At 37.3% G+C, this 19,786-nt stretch overlaps 1 protein-coding gene across 1 annotated transcript in view; it reads left to right on the top strand.

The window, feature by feature from the left end:
* PCDH11X (protocadherin 11 X-linked) overlaps positions 1-19,786 on the top strand; it is a 466,628-nt gene that overhangs the window by 166,310 nt on the left and 280,532 nt on the right. The window lies entirely within an intron of this gene.

The raw sequence follows: 19,786 nt of genomic DNA, 5'->3' as shown, positions 1-19,786 counted from the left end.
AGTTGCCTAATTCTTTTAAAATGAGAATAACTGAATTTTCTGAAGAGTTTGTCTTGCGAGACTGAGAGAGATGTACAGCATATAAAAGCTTATGAAAATAATAAAAGTCTAATTCTGAGATGTGTATATTTTTATGGCACCTTTCATGGCATACAATGTAACTCAATTTATCTCAATGATTATTAGCTAAAGGACAGTGACAAGTCTCCGAAGTAGCACCTGTTGCGTGAAGCTCTTGCTGATATTGTCAATAAGATATGCTTGTTAAGTATCACCAAATAACAGTGACCCTCTAGTGGTCGTATTTGAATGACTAATAATTTTTCATTTCTTACACCCTGATGTTGAAGAAAGGGTTATCCCTAGCTATTTGGTATCTATCCCAAATGAGAAAAATAATAGCCCTTAGACATTTCTAGACACTCAGGATGGAGCTGGATGTTCCTTTTCTATGTCTGCTCTGTTCCTTTACCAGTTACTGTCTTTACTTCTTTCATGTACAAAAACCTGTCCCTTACAGTCTTAATAGTCCTTTAGCATTTTATTAAATGTCTGCTAATCCTGAGTATTACAGCTTCTAGTTTTCTTTGACTGAAGAGAGTGTTTTCAGGCTTTTATTTGTTTCATTTGTGTCTGCACTATTTTGTTATAGCTGAGTCTCCACAGATTTAGGCTGTGATACTTCAGTTCACAGTACAAACATGCAATAATTCTAGCTGGTGTTGAAAAACTTAATAGATTTTTCTTTTAATTATTTTTTTTCTCAAACTGCTGAAGTTGGCAGTCTTTCCCCAGCACAACAGGATATTTTTCAAAGAGAAATACCAATAAAAATAGAAACCATCAAGACCATATTCATATCTGAAGTCCACCTTTATCTGGCAGTTTGCAAACAAATGCCTTTATAGTGGAATACAATTCTTACCTGCTCTGCTGATGAATTTCTCATCAAAACCGTGCAAATTAAATTCAAGTGTCTCTTCCAAGGCTCTTGCTTTTTATTGCTTGGACCATATTTATAGTTCTCAACTAACTTCTGCAAAATAATGTTTTTGATATTTTTACAATCTTAGGACTTATAGCACTGCATTTTCAATGGATGAGTTTTCATCGACGTGTCTCCTATCTATGTCTACCTTCTAAAGAAGATGCAATTTTTCCCTGCATATGACAACAATATAATTACATCTTAAAAAGGAAATCTTCCACATAATTGATTGGTTCAGCATTCATATAAGTCTTTTAAACAGAATGAGAATTTATTATGACCTTGGTAAAAAATGAAATGTTTCTTTTGCTGCACTTTTGACAAGAACAGCTATTTCTGGACTGGAACTTAAAAGAGCTGGCCCAAATTCCTGGCTCTGCCACAAACCATTTTTTGGGATCATAAACAAAAAACTGAGTTTTCTCTTTGCTTCAAGTCTCAATTTTGTTAATGGGGATATTAATACTTTCCATTTGGCTGCTAGTTTTAACAGAACAAATAATCGGGACACATTTAGGTACTGTGGTTCTGCAGATTAAATATATATATACACATACTATTATTTGGAGTAAAAAACTCTAGATATGCTTCACTTTTTCCAAGGACAGTAATTTGGTGTTTTTTGAAAGGGAAAACAACGATTTGAAGGATGTGAAAGATGGAATGTGGTTCTAAATAGGTTTTTGGTATTTTGGGCTCTGTAACCTTGCACTTGTTAATATAAGGAATTTCAGGGGGTTTTCTAACTTGAAATGGGACTGTTTATTTCTTCAATATGTTAAGTAGGATGTGTGTTAAATTTCTGGCATACGTAAAGGATCTAATCCTCTAGGTTTTCTACATTAAACCCAGAGATTTTAAAACCTAGCAAAATTGTTGCTGATTGTAATGACCACCAAGTGTTGGCATAGTGAATCTGTGCCCAAAAGTCTTAAAATTCTGCTCCCCACTCAAGTCTTTGTAAAGAGCATTACTAGAAGATCTCCTAGTTGTCCTGATAGATTTTTGTTCCCCCCCCCACCCCCCCATAAATTGCTTGCATTTCAAGAAAAATATTGTATGAGATTTCTGTAATACTTATTAGGGATGGATTCATTCAGAAGGAACGTGTTTATTAATTTAACTACAAACCAATTCAGAAAGTTCTGAATTTCACCAGTGAATAAGAAGAGTAATTTGTATTCCTGTAGTAAAAAAACCCAACAAAACCAAAACTGGGTGCTGTAACATGCATAATTATTTAAATTTCCAGTGTAAGTTCAGTCATTCTAATGATAACTGCACTGGTAGTACCCTTGTTGGAGAAGCAGGATTTATTTATTGGCTGTAGCAGTATGTTACTTTTGCTACCAAGTAATTACCAGTGGTCGTTCTTCGTCTGCAGGGAAACATATGTTCAAACATAAAGCACCAGACATCTGTTTAGTTTACTAAACTGTGTATGGAAATATTTCTGTGCAAAAGTGTAGGTATAAATGAGCCTGTGTCGTGTGTATTCAGGCCAGTCTGATGATCTGAAACAATTCCTGCTGGTTTTGTGTTCCTCAATAAATAAGCTTAACAATGATTCATATGGTACCCCGTAACTCACTGGTGAAGATTATTTCTGGCTTGCATTGCTAATATGGAAGGTGTCTCACTGAAAAATAATAGTGATTTCTGATAACAAAGTAAGCCTTTATTTTCCTTGTGCAGTTTGTTCTCACTAGGCTAATTTTTTTTTCTTTAAACTTCTCACACAAATCTTGCTGATAATTTTCATTATGGAATTTCTGCCCACCTACTTCGTATGTCCCTTCACTTTCATGTTTGTGAGTGCCCCCCAGATGTGCATCTGATACTTAGCCTCCATAATGAGCAGTGATTCTCTGGGGAGACCTTATAGTGGCCTTCTAGTACCTGAAGCGACTACAGGAAAGCTGGGGAGGGGATTTTTACAAGGGCTTGTAGTGAGGGGACAAGGGGTAATGGATTAAAACTGGAAGAGGAGAGATTTAGGAGACAGTTCTTCACTATGAGGGTAGTGAGACACTGGAACAGGTTGCCCAGAGAAGTTAGAGATGCCCCTTCCCAGGAGGTGTTCAAGGCCACATTGGATGGGGCTTGGAGCAACCTGGTCTAGTGGGAGGTGTACCTGCCAATGCAGGGTGTTGGGTCTGGATGATCTTTAAGGTCCCTTCCAACTCAAACCATTCTGTAATTCTATACTATCCCTTGACCCCTGCTAAAAAACCTGTCATCTTCAAATTATGGCCTTTAAGTCAGAACCCTCCTTGGGTTGCTGAGGAGAAAACTTCTAAGGTAGGATGATCAACCTGCTCTTCTTTCCAAAGAGTTTAATTGATCAGTTAATAGTCTCAGTGAAGAAAACTGAGTTATTTTTTTACTTCTGAAAAAGAACAGATGCATGGAATGTGAAATGCCTGATCAGGTCAGAACTGCATTCAGTAAATAAAACATTGTAACTCTGGACACAGCATTTAATGATTTTAAAAAACAAGTTCTTTTCCCAAGCTTACTGCTTATAGGGGATGGAAGTGACTTTAGTCAAAGCTATAAGGCAGAATGGCTGTAAAGGAGGAATGCTTAATAGATGTTTCCTATAATATATGTCCAAATCACTCTATTCTTGCAGAGAATTTGGTTGCCAGGCAAAAAACCTGCTGAGCTTCAAGTTAGAAATTAATAAAAAATATTTTTCTGTACATTTAATATATTTAATTTCAAGGAAATTAAATGCAGCGTAGAATCTTACTGCAAAAGTACTTTGTAGTGTGACAAGACAAAGCTGCTAGTAAAGGTAAGTTAAGGAACTGTGATTCCTTCATTAATAGCACAAATTTAAATAACCATCTCAAAAAATAGTCTTCCAAAGCTGGGTTTGATATAAAAAAATCTACCAAAATGTTGGGGTGCTTTTTAAGAACTTTTCCTGGATGAAAGATGGCTCCTTATGAGAGAAGAAGTCAGAAGAGGGGTGACTAATAATGGAAACAAAAAATAGTGGAGAAAATTAACGTACCTTAACAAATACTGCAGGGCAGAGAAAATGTCTTCATCAATGTCTGTTACTCAAAATAGTAATAATTCTGTCTGCCTCAGCCCAGAGTTTTAATGAAATACTTGAAAAGATGTATTTGCCTACTGTCAAAAAAATAAATTTAGGTAACTGGTGCTGCTAAATTGTCTTCATGAGTCAGTTCCTTATTCCTCTACTCCTGGGCTCTGAACATCTAAGTGTTGGAACTACTATGGTGAAATCATTGACCCATGATTTTTATCTCAGTTTAAACCCAAAGAGAAACCAAGAGCAAGACTTGTATTGAAAAGCTAAATTGGCAGTTCTTCCTGACCTGTCGACTGACCCTGCCTCATTTGTCTCATCATGAAGTAGAGATACTTAACACCATTTGGATTTTGCAGCACAGTAGGTAACTTAATCTCATAATGGAGAAGCACACCTTTTCTTTCTTTTTTTTATTTTATTTTATTTTTTTTTAATTTTTTTCCCTCCCAATAGTAAGATTAGCTGCTTTTACAGAGAACTTCTAGGTGGGGAGTAACTTGTTTATGCCACAACCAAAGTCTATTTAGCTGGAGGGAGTACTGCAGCAGGAGCAGTGCTGAGGAGGGAGGCTCAAGTAGGAAAAAGAGTCTTTTGTTCATTTTTAAAATTCAAGGTTAAGCTGTTTGAAAAAGAAGTGTGAGTGTCAAAGAAGCTGGAGAAAGTGCTAACAAGTGTCTTCTTGGAGGCTTTTTCAGTCCCTGCATCAGTTTATTTGTGTCAGACCAAATAAAGTTCTTTAAAGTTGCAGGATTTTAACAGTTAAAAGAGTTACTTTGTGCTGTAACTGTCAAGATTTTTAATTTTTTTAGGGACATCTTTTAAGTGTTTTCACTGAGCTATGGTACATTGTAGGTAGGCCAGTGGCCCAGATTTTAAGGTTCTAATCTGTTGTACTGTCAGGAGGAGTACATTTAATTAATAGTTAACTTGACTTGTGTTGGCAATTTACTTGGTTTGTCCAACAGTACACAACATCAGTCAGACTAAGCATTCCTGTTCAGTGGGGTTGGTAGTAATGTTTCCTGAAACTTAAACTTTATTAAATTTGAAATTACTCAAAAGGCTAATACCCTGACTGTAAGTTCATCTTATTAGTTGCTGTTGACTTTATATAAACAGCATTAGCAAAGGTAGATTTTTATTTATGCTTTTGGAAGCATTGAGAGAAAAACAGATGACTTTGCAGTAGCACAGATATGCTAATGTCAGACTTATCTGAACGATTTAGGAGGGATTTAGGCTGAATCTCAAGGACTTTCTCCCATAGTACTGTAAAGTTCCTCAGTATTTGAGACTGTTGTGGTTACTTGTTATGCTTCTATATCCTCAAAGTATCCTGGCTCTAGTCAGAGTCGCTGATGTTCTGGAAGTAATTTTATCCTTCTTACAAACCATGGACATTTTATAATTAGTTTCAGAAACAAGCAAGACTGGAAACCAACAGATAATTAGCTAGAAAGAATGAGTCCCCATTAGCAGCTGAAGAATTTGGTAGTTTCACTTGGAAGCCACATTGGCAGCTGTCTGGCTGTTCTCATACACATTATGTGTCTGAAAAGGGAAACTCTGGCAAGTGGTTTCCATAAAACAGCCAAATTCAGAGCCAGCTTGGTCCAGCTGGGCCATATGGAACCAGCAGCAGTGGCAGCCTTACCCCTCTCTCCTCATCCTCAATCCATATGGAATAGGAAGAGCCAAGCTCCAGCAGAACTGGCATGCTAATTTTGGTGTCTGGCAAAGCTGTGCCTCAGAGACAGAACGGCTACCTGGGGCATCACTGCATCTTCTGAGCTCTTCTGCAAGTGGCTGTAATGGTTCTCTGGAGATCAGTGCTTTGCAAGGGGCTGGAGTTACATTCTCAGCTTGGCAAGTTGCAGAATAGTGTAGCAGCCAAACAGTGCAATTGTGTGCATTCCTCTTCCTCTTAAAAATAATGCATCATTCTGCTCCTACTGCGATGGCTTCTCACACTAGCTGCAGTTACCGTTCTCATGTCAATTATCTAATGGGTGCTGTGAGAGAATTGATCAAAATGGAAAATACTGGTGTGCAGCTTCTAGCTCACGGAACTGTTGTGTGTGCTGGGAGGGAAATGTAAGGAAAAAATGATTATTTTACATTAATTTAAGATAAAGTACATGTTGATAAGGCAAAGTAGCTCCTCTGAAGTTACATGGTAACAGTATGAGATTTTATCAAATGAGAGAGCATTTGTCTCATCTCAGATGGAACAGTTGTGCAGTGTGTGTTAGGGGAAGGGGTTGTGTGCTGTCTTAGACAAGACTGCTGTTAAAGAACAAATATGCTAGTTTTGTTTCTGCTGCTTATATTTTACACTGTAGGAAACAATATTTTATCTCTTCTCTTAAAAAGTAATGCTACCTAAGTGAAGAAACAGTGCTGTAACGGACTAAAGATCAGATAGGGGTTTGTTTCCAAATTTCCAATTAATCATTTCTGCAGAAAGTAGCCTAAAAGAAAAGACATTTTAAGAGTATCACTACTTAGTGGCTACATCTATTGAGGTCTTCTAAGCAAGCAGAACCAAAGTTTATCTGTACATCTATTTTCTATCTGAAGGCAGCTTTTGGAGTTGAATCTGGAATGATCATGCAGAGGTTTCTAAAAAGAAACCTCATTTCTACTCCCTGCTATTGAGCCCACTCAAGGACAGGATACTGTTGAGTCCATCTGTCCTTACAGAAATAATGTTGGAAAAGATGGAGCATGCGTGGGAGTATTTCCTGGGTGGCCCTGGCATCAGCAACATGTTAAATTTCCCAGTAGGAATTCACACACTTGTGAAAGAGAGGAGGGAGCTTAAGAAGAATCTGAAAGAGCAGATATGATGGGGGGTGGGGGGGAAAGGCAAAAAAAAAAAAAAAAAAAAAAAAGGAACTTATTGTTGCATTTTTCTAACAACTGATTGCATCCTTGGGGGTTTAATGACTAATAAACTGATGTGACATCCAAAGGTGATTTCTAAATTAAGCTTCCTGGTTTAGGCTAATCTGCTTTGCATTGTTGGTATAAGCCATTCTATCAATATGAACTTTTATTTATTGTTCAAGAACCAGAATGTCTGTCTGAAGAAATGTGTGATTTGAAAATTTCAGTCAATTTTAGAAAAACACAAAGATCAGAGAAATTTTGGTCTCCCAAAATCAGTCTAATTAGAATGTCAGTAGCTACTTTTCCAGTGTAACTGCAATAAGCATCATGGGAAATTAGGAAGATAATTATGGGAATTGTTGCTCAGTGAACTTGACTGCTTATTTGGCAAATAGTCCATTTGTAATGAAATGCTTTGTGTGGTGTTCTAGTGTCCTCTTAAAAAATAATCTTAGATTCTGGTTTTTATACCCAGTTCCCCAAATATGTTAAACCATTAAAACTCTTATGTGAGGGGGGCAAAAAGAAGAAGTGTGAAATTTGGCTTTATGCAATGAATTCTGCTTGTTGAGTTACTACCAAAGATTTTTTTGTGGTCAGTGTAGGATGTCTTTTAATAGATTTTTAACAGAAGACACCAATAAAATTGGTGATGGATGCACATACTGCATAAATAAACTTTGTAGGTATCGCTTTATTTGCTGGTGAAAGATGTAATAGTGTAGAAATAGATATTGCAAGTACACAAATGATAAATAAAAAAAAGAAGTGCTTGGCAAAAATAACTCAAGACATAAGCTTTCTATAAGAGGAAATGAAAACAGAGGATGGGATTTGGACAAAACTTGTCCTCATATGCATCTTCTTTTCTTTTTTTTGTTGTTTTTTTTTTCCTCTTGAGCAGGCATGAGACCATGTACAATATTGTAAACTCTGATAACCAACTAAATATATTGTTTTTCCTCTCTGTATGCTTTTAGCATAGTTCTGATTTTACAAGTACTGTCAATGTAGTTCTTACTACTTTCTCTCTCATGCTAAGAGAAAATTAATAGTATATGTAAGAAAAAGAGAGGTACTGTGTGAAATTTGACTCAAAAGAAATCTTACAAACCCTGGGTTCTGACAGAAGCATACACTTGACTGTTATTGTATTAATTTAAAAGCTGCCAGCCTGCCAGTGAGGTTGGTACCATCTCTGGAGGACAGAAGCTTTATGCCATTGCCAAGTAGCATCTCTTTGATTAAACACATCAATTAATTCTGCTTTAATCCAACAAAATCAGTTCCTTTTCACTTTAACCTTTCTTAATGTTGTGGATGATGTTTTTGATTGAGGAAATAATGCTGTGCACACCACTACCTCTTTTGCTAGCCACAGAGCACAACTAACCCCCTAAATATCCCTCACTGTGTTCTGGAGTGGGTTTAGGTATCACTGTTGGCCAGTACCTCTGAGTTATCACTGAGAGCCAGTGTTGCTGGAAGTGCTGTAGGACTCAAGTCCTGCTGCTTTGAGGCTTTTTAATAGCGGGTGCTCCACTTAAATTCTCAGTCATGTTATACCAAATGAAAATTTTCTTACACTTTAATATTAATTAATGGTATTAAGAAAATTAATTTTCTTACTAGTTCATTTTCAGAGTACACCTGGCACCTTAATCCTGCACCACTGTCATCAGGTTAGATGTGCCCAGTTCACACCAGAAGCTGTGGTACATGGCATTTCTTTCTCCATGTTGAATTCCTAAATCTTGCTGTGTGAGTCCAGGTGTGTGGTACCTGAAGTGATCTTAATGAAATGACACCATTTCTCAAAGCTCTGGGACCTCTCACATTGTTAAATGTAATATGTACGTGCCTGGGTAACCATTGTAAATCCATAATTAAGGGAGGTGAAAATACTGTGCCATTTCCCTTTTTGCTTCTGTTTCTAATAGAATCCAATAATTACTTGAAAGCAGAGAAAATTAATGACTGAAACAAGTCAGCATGGAATTTATAAACCTATGTTAAATTTACTAAATGTGGTGAGCCATTAATCACAATTTATAAGGAGCAGGCATTTTCATGTTTTCACTCCTGGTATAAGTCAGAGTTTGTTGTTTTTTTTGTTTAAGTAGGCTTTCCTGCAGGTTAACGTTGGCTCAAGAGAAACTTAAATAATGTTTTAAATAAATATACAAGGTAATTGGTTAAATTAATATAAATGAAATTAATTAAAACACCAGACTCAAATTCTTCAGTATTTCTGTTCATGAAGTGCTACAGTGATAAATTAAGAGAAATCTATAGTGACAGAGAAGAATGTACCTTAAAATTGCCTTTTTCATTGTAATTTACAGAAAGAATCGGTGAAGAAGAAAAAATGTAAAGCAGTGGCAGTGCTTTTAGTTTTAATTAATGGTGACTATAACCAATATTTAATAATACTATAAGTACTGCAGTAGTCTGCAGTATGCTAATGTGTGCTGAGTATAAAAATGTTTATGGAGGCCCAGAAATACACAGCACTGACTCTTCTCTTTTAGATTGCCATTGTTTACTGCTTCCATCTGCATTTCTACCAATGTGCAAATCTCTAAGACAAACTAGCACTGAAGTACTTCTGGTTCTGCTGAAGTGATACTCAGGAAGAACACTGATCTGGTTTTGTTTTTATTATTTTTATGAAGCCACTCAAAATCCTACATTTGTAAATTGGTGAACAATGTCAGGTAATGAAAAGTATGTAATCCAATTGTGGGAAATGGTTCTTCTTCCCCACATAAGTCTATCAGGTCAGATTTAAATGTTTTATAAATTCTGATGATTGGTTTGTGGAGGTGTCTACTGTTCCCCTACCCCTCTTTAGATTTGTGCATGGTTATACTTTCTACCTCTGAGTTTTAACAAGTAATTCATACTGATTATTTTTCTTTAGCTATTAATGTAGGTTAAGCTCCTCACACGTGATGCTTATTGAGAGTTTTGCCCTTCTAAATAAATGCTACAATGTCTCCAGTTTTATTATAAACTATGTTTTAGTACTCATGAAATGCTGTGCAAAGACTTTTTCTGTAGAGGCTGAGATGTACTTTTTATAGTATGCACAAGGAAGGACATGGTAGTGAGAGACACAGAGTTGCCTGTTCCTTTTGTATGTTCTATCTGTAGTAAAAGGACATACCCACATTTGGAGTGAAAAGTCTGAGCTTTTTAAATTTCTAGAGAATGGGATCTGGTTTAGACTGAGTAAGAAAAGCTCTTTATTTCTCCTGTAACTGAAAAGATAATGAGTTAAATACTGACAATGCACTGACTTGGCAGGCAGATGGTACAAATACAGTATGCTGAAGAAAAATTTGCTTACAGCCATGGACATTGATTATAGGTGATTCTGTTATGAGAAGACATGATTGGCTGGTAGGGTTCTCCTTCATGTTTTAGCACAGAGGCCAGTGTGATATTTTGTGTGTGTAAGGAAATTAATATATAGCTTGAACAGATTTTTTGGGCCTGTACATACACATTAGAAGTCAGGTACAAAATAGAAAAATATGTTGGTTTTTATTTCTTCCTTTTTCTTCCCCCTCTCACTATTTATCGGTAAATTTTGTCTTTCAAATTGATTACGCTTGTAGCATTGAGGGTCCTCCAGCTGCTCTGTAGTAATAGGACCATAGGGCTCAACCCACCAAAATCCTGAGGACTCTCAGCTCAGTGCAATAAAGCACCTAATTGCACACTTACAAGGGTGATTGGTTGCAATGGGGGTTTCCATTTAACTACATGCTTTATTTCTTTCTGGGTTTAAGGGGGGGAAAGCAATGTGGTACCTTCTAGCAATAAGCTCCTATTAAGAAGAGATTTAGTTGTTACTATTGATGTAGTTTTGGGGTTCTACCTGCAGAAGTCATTGCTGTTAGATGTTGAGTGATCATGACTGATCTAATGAATGCTTGAAATACTTTTAGGTTGGCTTAAGCCATTTCTCATTAGCATCTTTTTTTAGGTTTTGTTTCATTTTCCTAAGTGGTCACAGGTTTTTCAGTAGTCTGATGTGATGCATGATCTTGTAATTTTTGTTACATAAAATTGAACCAGTTTGGTCAAATGAGCATAGTAATTTAATTTGATGGTGTAAGTGAAGGTTTGATGGAATAAGTCAGGTTGCTGCTTCACCTACTCTGTTGTTCATGTGATCACTGAATGAACAGTATCCAAATGTGTAATGACTGCTTTTAAAGCTTAATCACCGAATCTGGGAGATTAACTTTTTGCCTTCTCTTAGATTTAGGATTCCCAGTGGGTCCTTATAGGAGAAGGAACATTTCCCTGTTTTTCTTTGGAGGGAATGCAGATAGAGTGACTCCCCAGTGGCTAGTACACGACTTTGACAGGGCATGTAATCACAAACCATCACCAGTAAGATGTCATAACTCAAGTCCTGTAAACACTGAGAAAGCAGCTTTTCTAGTGTGTTGGAAACAGAGAATCTAGAATCGGTGACTGTGATACCTTTAATAAATGTAACACTGCTGTGGTATATTTTGTTGAAGAAAAAGCAAACATTTGTGAAAGCTAACAGGGAATCACAGTGAGGTTAGCAGTAAGGAGAACTTGATTAATTCGTAAGAATTGTCTCAATGCTATTCCAGAGTAGAACGAAGGTTTCCGAGGTTTCATGTTTAACTGGTGTTGGAAATAGCAAAGAATTCCTGGTGGTATCAAAACCCCTGTGTGTTATGAATAACCTCAGTACACCCTGAAAAGTAAACTCTAACCAAATGTAGAGAACTAAGGATTCCCTTTTTCTTGCTGGGAGGTTAGAACAGTGAAACACTGGGAAAGATAATCCAGTTCTAACTTTGTCCTAGAAGTGTTAGGCTGTAAGCCTGGACTCTTCCATTAGACCGTCTTGATTTTTCTGTTAGTCTGCAGAGCATCACGTGTAACTCACAAGCCTGGAATAGAATTCTCCTAAACTGTTGCAAAATGGCTGAAATTTATCTGAATTGCTGCCTGATTTATGATTCAGCTGGTATGGGGGAAAAGTACTGTCTTTTTTATGACTCTAAGGAAAAATTGGACATTTGACCATGTACTTTTACTGAAGACAATAGCTAGCTAGCTGCTTCTGCCTTTCAGGTGACCTTGACATCTCAGGGCTTTATTGTACATTTTCCTGGAGGCATCGGCACTTCTATCTTGCTTGGTTTAGAATAACATAGATGTTTTCATTAAATGGACCAACCAAAGCTAACTTCAGTGTTTACCCTGAAGCACATCCCTGTGAACACATGGGGTTTATTCATCCAACCATTACAGAAGACGGTTTTGAAAAAATTACTCTTACATTCACTGATTTCATTGTAAATGAAGGCCCGCAGCCTTCCCTGTGGGCCTGCACTTACAAAGAAAGGTATAGATTGAAGAAGAGGGGAAGACTTGTATGTCTAACTCAAACATGTCAAGTGTTCACTTCTGTGCTGAGGAAGAATAATGTACTTAATTAGACTATCATTGTGACAAATTGGTTGTGATGAGGCCGTCTATCTCAGGAGAGTGATGCTAATCTTTCTTGTAGTTGAAAGGCTCTCCTCTGTTGGCATGAGATAGAAAACTAATCTTTTTGGGGCCATGGGGAAACAAGAAATTCTTTCTATTATAACTGATTGGGTACTTCAGTTGCCTTATATATGTATTTTTAAAATTAAGAAGGGTTTTGAGGACATAACAATTTTGAAGGACTAAATAAAACCCATTAATGCCTTAAGCACTGTAGAACTCAAATTGTGAGTGTCTTAACCTCTTCCCCTAGAGTAGAGTCCCAAAACTAGAGTTTAACTCTCCTGTATGCTAAGGAGAGGGTTATGCACCTGAGAGAGCAGGTCCAGAAGGTTACTTGCTGACTAAAGGATCATCCTGAACAAGCTGAAAGGAATTGCGGAGCATTGTGGCAAGTGCTTTGCAATTGAAACACTTTCTGAGCCTAAGTGCAGCTGTTGCTACTTTTGCTCTGCAAAACAAGGAATTCTCCTCTAAGAGAAGGTACTGACAAAGTTCTTCCTCAGTATCCTGTTTGTTTCGTTTCAGTGTGGCTTACACTGCATCACCTTCAAAAATGGATCAATGTAACTATTAGTAAAATCTTAACTGATCACTATAATAATGTTTTCTACTAGAGGCCTTGGCATAAAGAGACAGCAAATATTATTCCACTGTACTTGAAAATTTTGAATTCTTGCTTTAACCTGACAGGAGGACTCCTTTAGGATCTCGTGAAGTTCAGTAAAAATTAAACACTGCTGCCAAGACTATTGTAGGTAATGCTGAATTGATACAGTTCATCCAAAAAGGCAGAAGAAGAAACAGGCCACCAGCCTTTGAAACACACATGCTCCTGATGCCTCACTGTTTCCTAAAGACAAATGTTCTAGCACTTCTAATGCTCCATTCTGGGTTTTTCCGTAGGATAGCTTTACTTCTAACTCCCTCCCCACTGCCAATATAATGTTTCCTAAACTTCTGACCGTTTTGTTATTGTCTTCTGTCTCCTGCCCTTCCTGAGGCCTCACTGGAGCTGAGTGAAGTCATGGTCTTCAGCCTTTCACATACAGCTTTGTTAGTATTTCTAAAAAGAATTAGTAGTTTTGAGTCTCCGTGTTGAGGATAATAAGTTTTAGGTGGCTATATTAATCTCTTTTTTCATTGCATGTAGGTAGTTTTCAAAAAATGTAGCGATTTCTTGACTGTCCTATGTCACATCTGCCTGTAGCAGGGTTCTCTGGGCAGGCTGATGCATAACGTTAGCTCAGAGGTGGGAACAGTAGAAGCGTGTGGAAGATGGCATGGACATGTTAACCTGAGTCAGGCTCTTGATCTAAAGTGATACTAGAAAAAGACTAGTGGGGAAATAGCTTGTTCCTAGGTCCTTGGAAAGCATGGGCACATCTTTCTGACAATGATGCCTCAGCTTAGAATCCAAAGCCATGTGAATGGCATCCAGACAGTGGCTGCCTTTCATTTATTTGTTAGATGCAGACAATGCAAACACCTGTACAGTACAGCTGGGGCATGTGAAGATGAGTTTACTTTGCTGGAATGTTAATTAGCTCTTGTAAGTAGCTAAACTAGATTAAACTGACAGCCACCGTGCAAAACGCATTAAAGGTCATGGGGGACTATTGTATGGTGGTAATTATTTCCAACTGTTACACACTGAATTGTCAGCTGTATCTATAGAAATTGGAGAGATTATGTTCCTAAAAAGCAGTTTCCCCACTTCCTGCAGTTTTACCCTCAATAGCATTATTACAAAGGATCTGCAAGGACTTTCATGTGTTTACAAGGTGAATATATATGGAATTAACTCCCTTATTCCAGCCAATTAAAAATTAGTCTTATAAAACTGAAGTTTGTATTGATGAACAGTTAATCAGATAAGTAGTTCTGTAGAATAAAGGCTTTAAGCAATAGACTTATTGGGAAAATCATTAGCTATCTAGACAGTTGATGTCACAGAAGGAATCTTTCTTTATTTATACTGTAATTGAAATAGACCCCAGGACATGGAATGCTTATGTGAGATGGTATTTATATAGTCACTTAAATGTCACGTTATTTGTTTCCTGTATTAAGTTGCAAATGTGGAGGCTCAAGTGTGAGTCTTCCCCACCATCGGCTTCCCAGTGAGCTGCTAGGCCAGGGAAGCAATTGGAGCTGGCACATGACTGCAGGATCACTGAGTAACCTCACCTGGGCACCGAAAAACCCTGTTGCCTTGCTTCAACCTATGCTTGTTAAATATAGCGTCTGGTAAAATAAAAAGGGAGTATGTGAAAATAATCAGTTTGAAGCACCTTGCTGCTCAGACCTAAGGATATGTCTTTTCTCCCAGAGATCGGATTCAGGGGCTTGAATAGCCCTGCTGCCTGCCTCACACCACACTGGCATTACCTCTAGCACTAACAAAGCATATGTGCCTATGAGATAACTTTCAGCTATGGAAAGTCCATTTTCCAATGCTAGTTTCAGAAATCATTGTGGTTTTATGTAGTACATTGAAGGGAATTTTTCTATATTACTTCTTAGGATGGTTTGTTTCCTGCAGTACATGGTAGGATTTTGAACACTCATAAACTGATCTCATTTGCTAGAGGTAGAATTTAGTAAATATTCCAGAATATGTAAACATCTGCTTAATGAGTTCTGATTACTATGATCCTATTTAAATTACTGAACTTTGGCGACAATTTTTATGCTGTGGTGTATCTTCATGTTAATTTAGTTCTGTCTGAAGGCACACTTCACTTTTTCTAGGAAACAGAAACACTGTCTAAAAAAAGCTGTCTCTTCCCTCTGCCCTTTCCTGGATCTCCGGCCTTCCTGCTATTCCCAAGAAGGAGAAGCAAAATAACAGAAAGCTATAAAGTGTATTTTGATGGAAGCACTGGGTAAATAAATGTTTACGTGGACTGATCTGCAGATGTATTTGAGTAAAACAAAGTATAATTGAGAGGACGCCATCAGAAAATTTTCTTTGCCAGGAGCATTGCCATCAAAGAAAAAATGAGTCATAGTAGCAATAATGTAATGGAACTTGCATAGCAGTTGTGGAAACATGATGGGGTTTTGAAAAAGATGGGGGGAAAAAAAAAAGGCAACAAAAAATAAACCCCAGAAACCCAAGAAAAATATGCTTTTGCCTATTTTGTGTTCTGCTGCAAGAGGTAAACCAAAATACACTTTGTCAGTTGCAAATGAGCTGTTCTCCCTTTGTGCTGCACACTGCAAATGTGATGTTTCTGTGCTGTATTTGCTACTAACTGCCCTTATTCTCCTATTCCCTGATAAAGTGTCAGTGCTGCTTCTGGTTAGGCTGGTTAATACAGAGCTTGTGACATAGCCTACCTGACACCATTCAGGTGGGAAGGCTGAATGTCCTGCCAGTCTGTATGAGGGGAATGGTAGTGCTTCCCTGGGAGTTACCCCTATTTGCTGGTAGACCCTGTGAATATCTGTAAATCCCTGGCCATATTGTCCTGCTGTGGATGTGAATAACTGTGCAGCTGAGGGCTGCTTTTTCTCTAGTTTCTGCACAGACAACTTGAGATTTTCCAATAAACTGCTGTGCTTGCCTTAAGACAATAATGAAATATATGCAGAACTGTGATCCTGAATATTTAAAGCAGTTTCATGATGTCTTTTTTTTTTTTTTTTTCAGTTTAAGCTGAAGTTATGCAATTGAAATTGCATATGGAACTAATCTTTGTCTTCTTGAGAGGAATTTTAAGGACTCTCTTGAGCATGACACTGGAAATGAGCACATGGGGTGTCACAACAGCAAACAAATTATCATCTAGACTGCAATGTTGAAGTGTAAGCTGCTAAGCTTTTTCTCTTTGCTTTTCTGCAGTTTTAGAAGCCTGGTCTTTCACATTGTTTGCTGGGTGTACAGTACATTTCAGTCAATTATTTCTGATAGGACTGATTTCTGCACACTTACAACTAAATACTGCAGTAAATCTTGTTTGTATGAAAAGTGATATGCATGGGTTTTTATACTAGGAGAGAAGTATCATCCCATTGAAATAAAAGGATAGATGAGAACTATATGTATGTTCCTATGTGCAAAGGAGAAATTATTTTAATAAATATATATAACTTATACATGGACTAAGAGCAAAGTCTAGTCTTCTAGAAGAACAGTTAGAACTGCTCCTAAACTATTTCCTGAGTCTTTCCTGTCCTGCCAATGATTTTAAATTGGGATTTAAGGCAAAATGATCTTCCAGATTAATTCAAGAAGACTGTTTTAGATTGCAATGTTACTAGAACTTTTGGGATCACTATTTAAAAGAAATACATTGTCTTTAAAATTGTGAGCACTTGACAAAAGAAATCCTCTGGCCATCGCCTGCATCTCCTCTCTGACACATAATTTGGTTTTCTCTTTTACCTGTTCCTGACCCTTTCTGCCAAGAGTCATGCAATACTTTTCCTCTGTGGCAAGAGTGGGGAAACTGGACATATTTTCTGTGCAGTCCTGGATGATTTATATTGGCAATAGCACAACAGCTCTAATGAAAAATCATTTGTGTTGTTGACCTGAGTGTTTTGCATTAACTTCCATGGGTTTTCATAAGTGTTACTGGCCTTACCTTTAGCAAATTATTGATGACCCAGAAGATTACTGTCTACCTCAGCTGTGCTTGGCTCTAGTAAAAATTTTGATAAGTCATATTAGCTTTTTACTACTTATAAAAATCAGTCTTGGAAGCCCATAGAAATGCAACCAGTAAGCCACTTCCTGCAGCCAGGAGAGACACTTGAGAATAGCTTTTCTCACGGCTTGCAAGCACTACCATGATGCAACAACTGCACAGTTATTTTTAAGAGCTCCTTGTATAAACCTAATGTACAAACAAGTATATGGCATTAGTTTGTTAGAATTGCTGCTTCCACAAGGGCTTAAGAGCTCTGGTAAGACTGAGGTTTAAAGGTCTTTGTTTTGTGCATGGTTGATGGATTCTGCAGAAAAATGGGGCTGTTGTTATAGGACCATTAGTTGTGTTCAGCTGTTGGAGTTAGAATGTGACAAAGCACTAATGCCAAAATTATACATTGGGAATTTTGAAGCAGAAAGTCAAAGGTTGGCCTCTTAACAAGTGCTTTTAGGAATTCCTGGTAAAGTGAGGAGTTATGTATTATGTTAAAGCCAAATTTATACTTAAAGAGAGCAACAGTTGGATTTTTCTTTTTTTCTCTCTTTTTTTTTTTTCTTCTTTGATCTCTCCTGAGCTTTTGCTACTGATCATGGGTAAGATGTTTTTGTTAATATTTGTTGATTTCAGAACCTCTGTCAGTGTTTCATTTGACAGAGATTTCCTGACAAATTCTGCTAGCATGCTAAGTTTTTAGATACTGAATAATCTTGTGTAAGAGTTAAATTCAAGGAAAACTATTGGTCTTACTCAGCTCAGTTTTGATCCTGTGCTTTAAATGTCTTACTCCTGTAAGGATGGATGAAACCCACAACTGGTGAAAGACCTTACATTGCTGCCTCAGAGTGAGTTCTGTGTTTTCAGTTGTACCTTTTTCCTTTTCCTGGGTCTTTCCTGCACTGACCTTTCTTACTGGCAAAGTGGACATTTTATCTTCCCTAAAAAGTCCAGGAGGTTTGTCTAAGGAGGGCATCTGGTAAACAGAGTTCTAAAGTCCCTGGCCAACTAAAGGTGGGTTGGTAAGAAATGGACCGAAGCTGCAGCCAGAGGATGAATGAATGCTCACAGCATTGCTGGCCAGTGGGAAGTGACAAAGGGACTTGGAAAGACTAGTGTTGATGTTGATTTATATAAAAACATTTAAAGACAATTCTGGAGCACTTCAGAATCCAAGGCATGGTCATTGTTGGCAAATGGTGGACTTGGAAAATATAGCTGTTCATTAAGAAGTAGATCATCTAGGGAAAAAGATCTAGGGATTTCCTTGACCTGCAGCAAGTCAGGGTCTGGCAAAGAAGTTGTCAAAGGTTTAGTTTGTTAGAAGATTAATTAGAGTTTGTTAAGTGATTGGCTTGTTTTGGAGGGAAATGCAAAGGAAAAACTTAAAAGCTGGTTAAAACTATCATTGTGCTTCTGTGCTAGTGTATAATGCAACTTCTACTTGTTACCATTCCTTTCTCTTGTTTTCCCTTTTTGTTTTAATGAATGCTGATCACCTGGCTTCCAAATAAGTGACCTTATCAAAAAATGTGCTTTTCATCAGTTGCTTTCAGCTGGTCTGGAACACTTAAATAGATTGAAGTTATTCTTCCATTGATTTGAAATTTTTAGGATAATTTCCTTTTTCTCAATTAACCTCAGTGTGATGGTATCTTCTTTACAGTGTTCGATATAATCACAATAGACAGGTAAATCTCCTTTCTTTCTTCTCTGTGTTTTGTTTTGCCAAGTAGATTATCATGAATTGTTAGACTTGCTTTCAGACTTGTATAGTACTATGGTGTAGTCCATTATCTATCTGTAACTCCTGTTTCAGTTGCATGTTTGTGTGCAGACTTAACTGCTAAACTTTTTCCTGACCTTTTAAACAACAGTAACAACAAAAGAATCCAAGGATTGGACTCCCATTCTGTAGAAACACTAGGATTCAAATCCTGAGGAAATCTGTCAGATAAATGTCATCTCAATTTTAATTTCAAAGGCTAAGTAAATTAAGTGTATCACTAATATCTGTTCTTCTTTTTTCTTTTTTTTTTTTTCTTTTTTTTACACTTTGAAATAGCCCAAATTTCCAGCTTCTATTTCCAGCTGCTATTGTTCTTCTTTTTGCCTTTTTCTGCCTATCGGAAGCAGGACTTAAAAATACAAAGGTTATCCACTTATAAGAACTTATCTTCCAGGATGGAAGATAAAGACAAATAGCTTATCATTCTTTAGGACAAACAGCTTCTTGCACTTTTTCCACTGCCAGGTGAGCAGTGTGAGCTGAGAGAGCTGTGGATAGCTAGATGGCTAGTTGCTTATATTTTCCAGATTATCTACTGGAATAATCATGCATCTGTACGTCATCAATAAAATAATTGGGGAATACATTATTAAGTAGTCAGCACAAGTAATCAGGAAAAGGAAGAATTTAGTTTTACTAGAAAATTCTCTTAATTATTCAAGAAAGCTGCAGGAGTACAGTAGCTTTGCAGGCTTTTTTTCCTCTTGCCTTTCACAACAGATGATAAAGGTCATCTAGCCAGGATACAGCACCAAGAGGGTTTTCAGGTGCAAAGAGAGCTGCCTGGCATGGCTGAAATGGGAAGCAAACTTAAAGCATTTTGGTATGTCTGTGTAGCCCAGATT

The sequence above is a fragment of the Apus apus genome, chromosome 12 (assembly GCF_020740795.1).
Source record: "Apus apus isolate bApuApu2 chromosome 12, bApuApu2.pri.cur, whole genome shotgun sequence".
In the NCBI taxonomy this organism is placed as follows: Eukaryota; Metazoa; Chordata; class Aves; order Apodiformes; family Apodidae; genus Apus; species Apus apus.
Note: the sequence above shows the minus strand (reverse complement) of the source record. Positions and strands in the feature narration are given on the sequence as shown.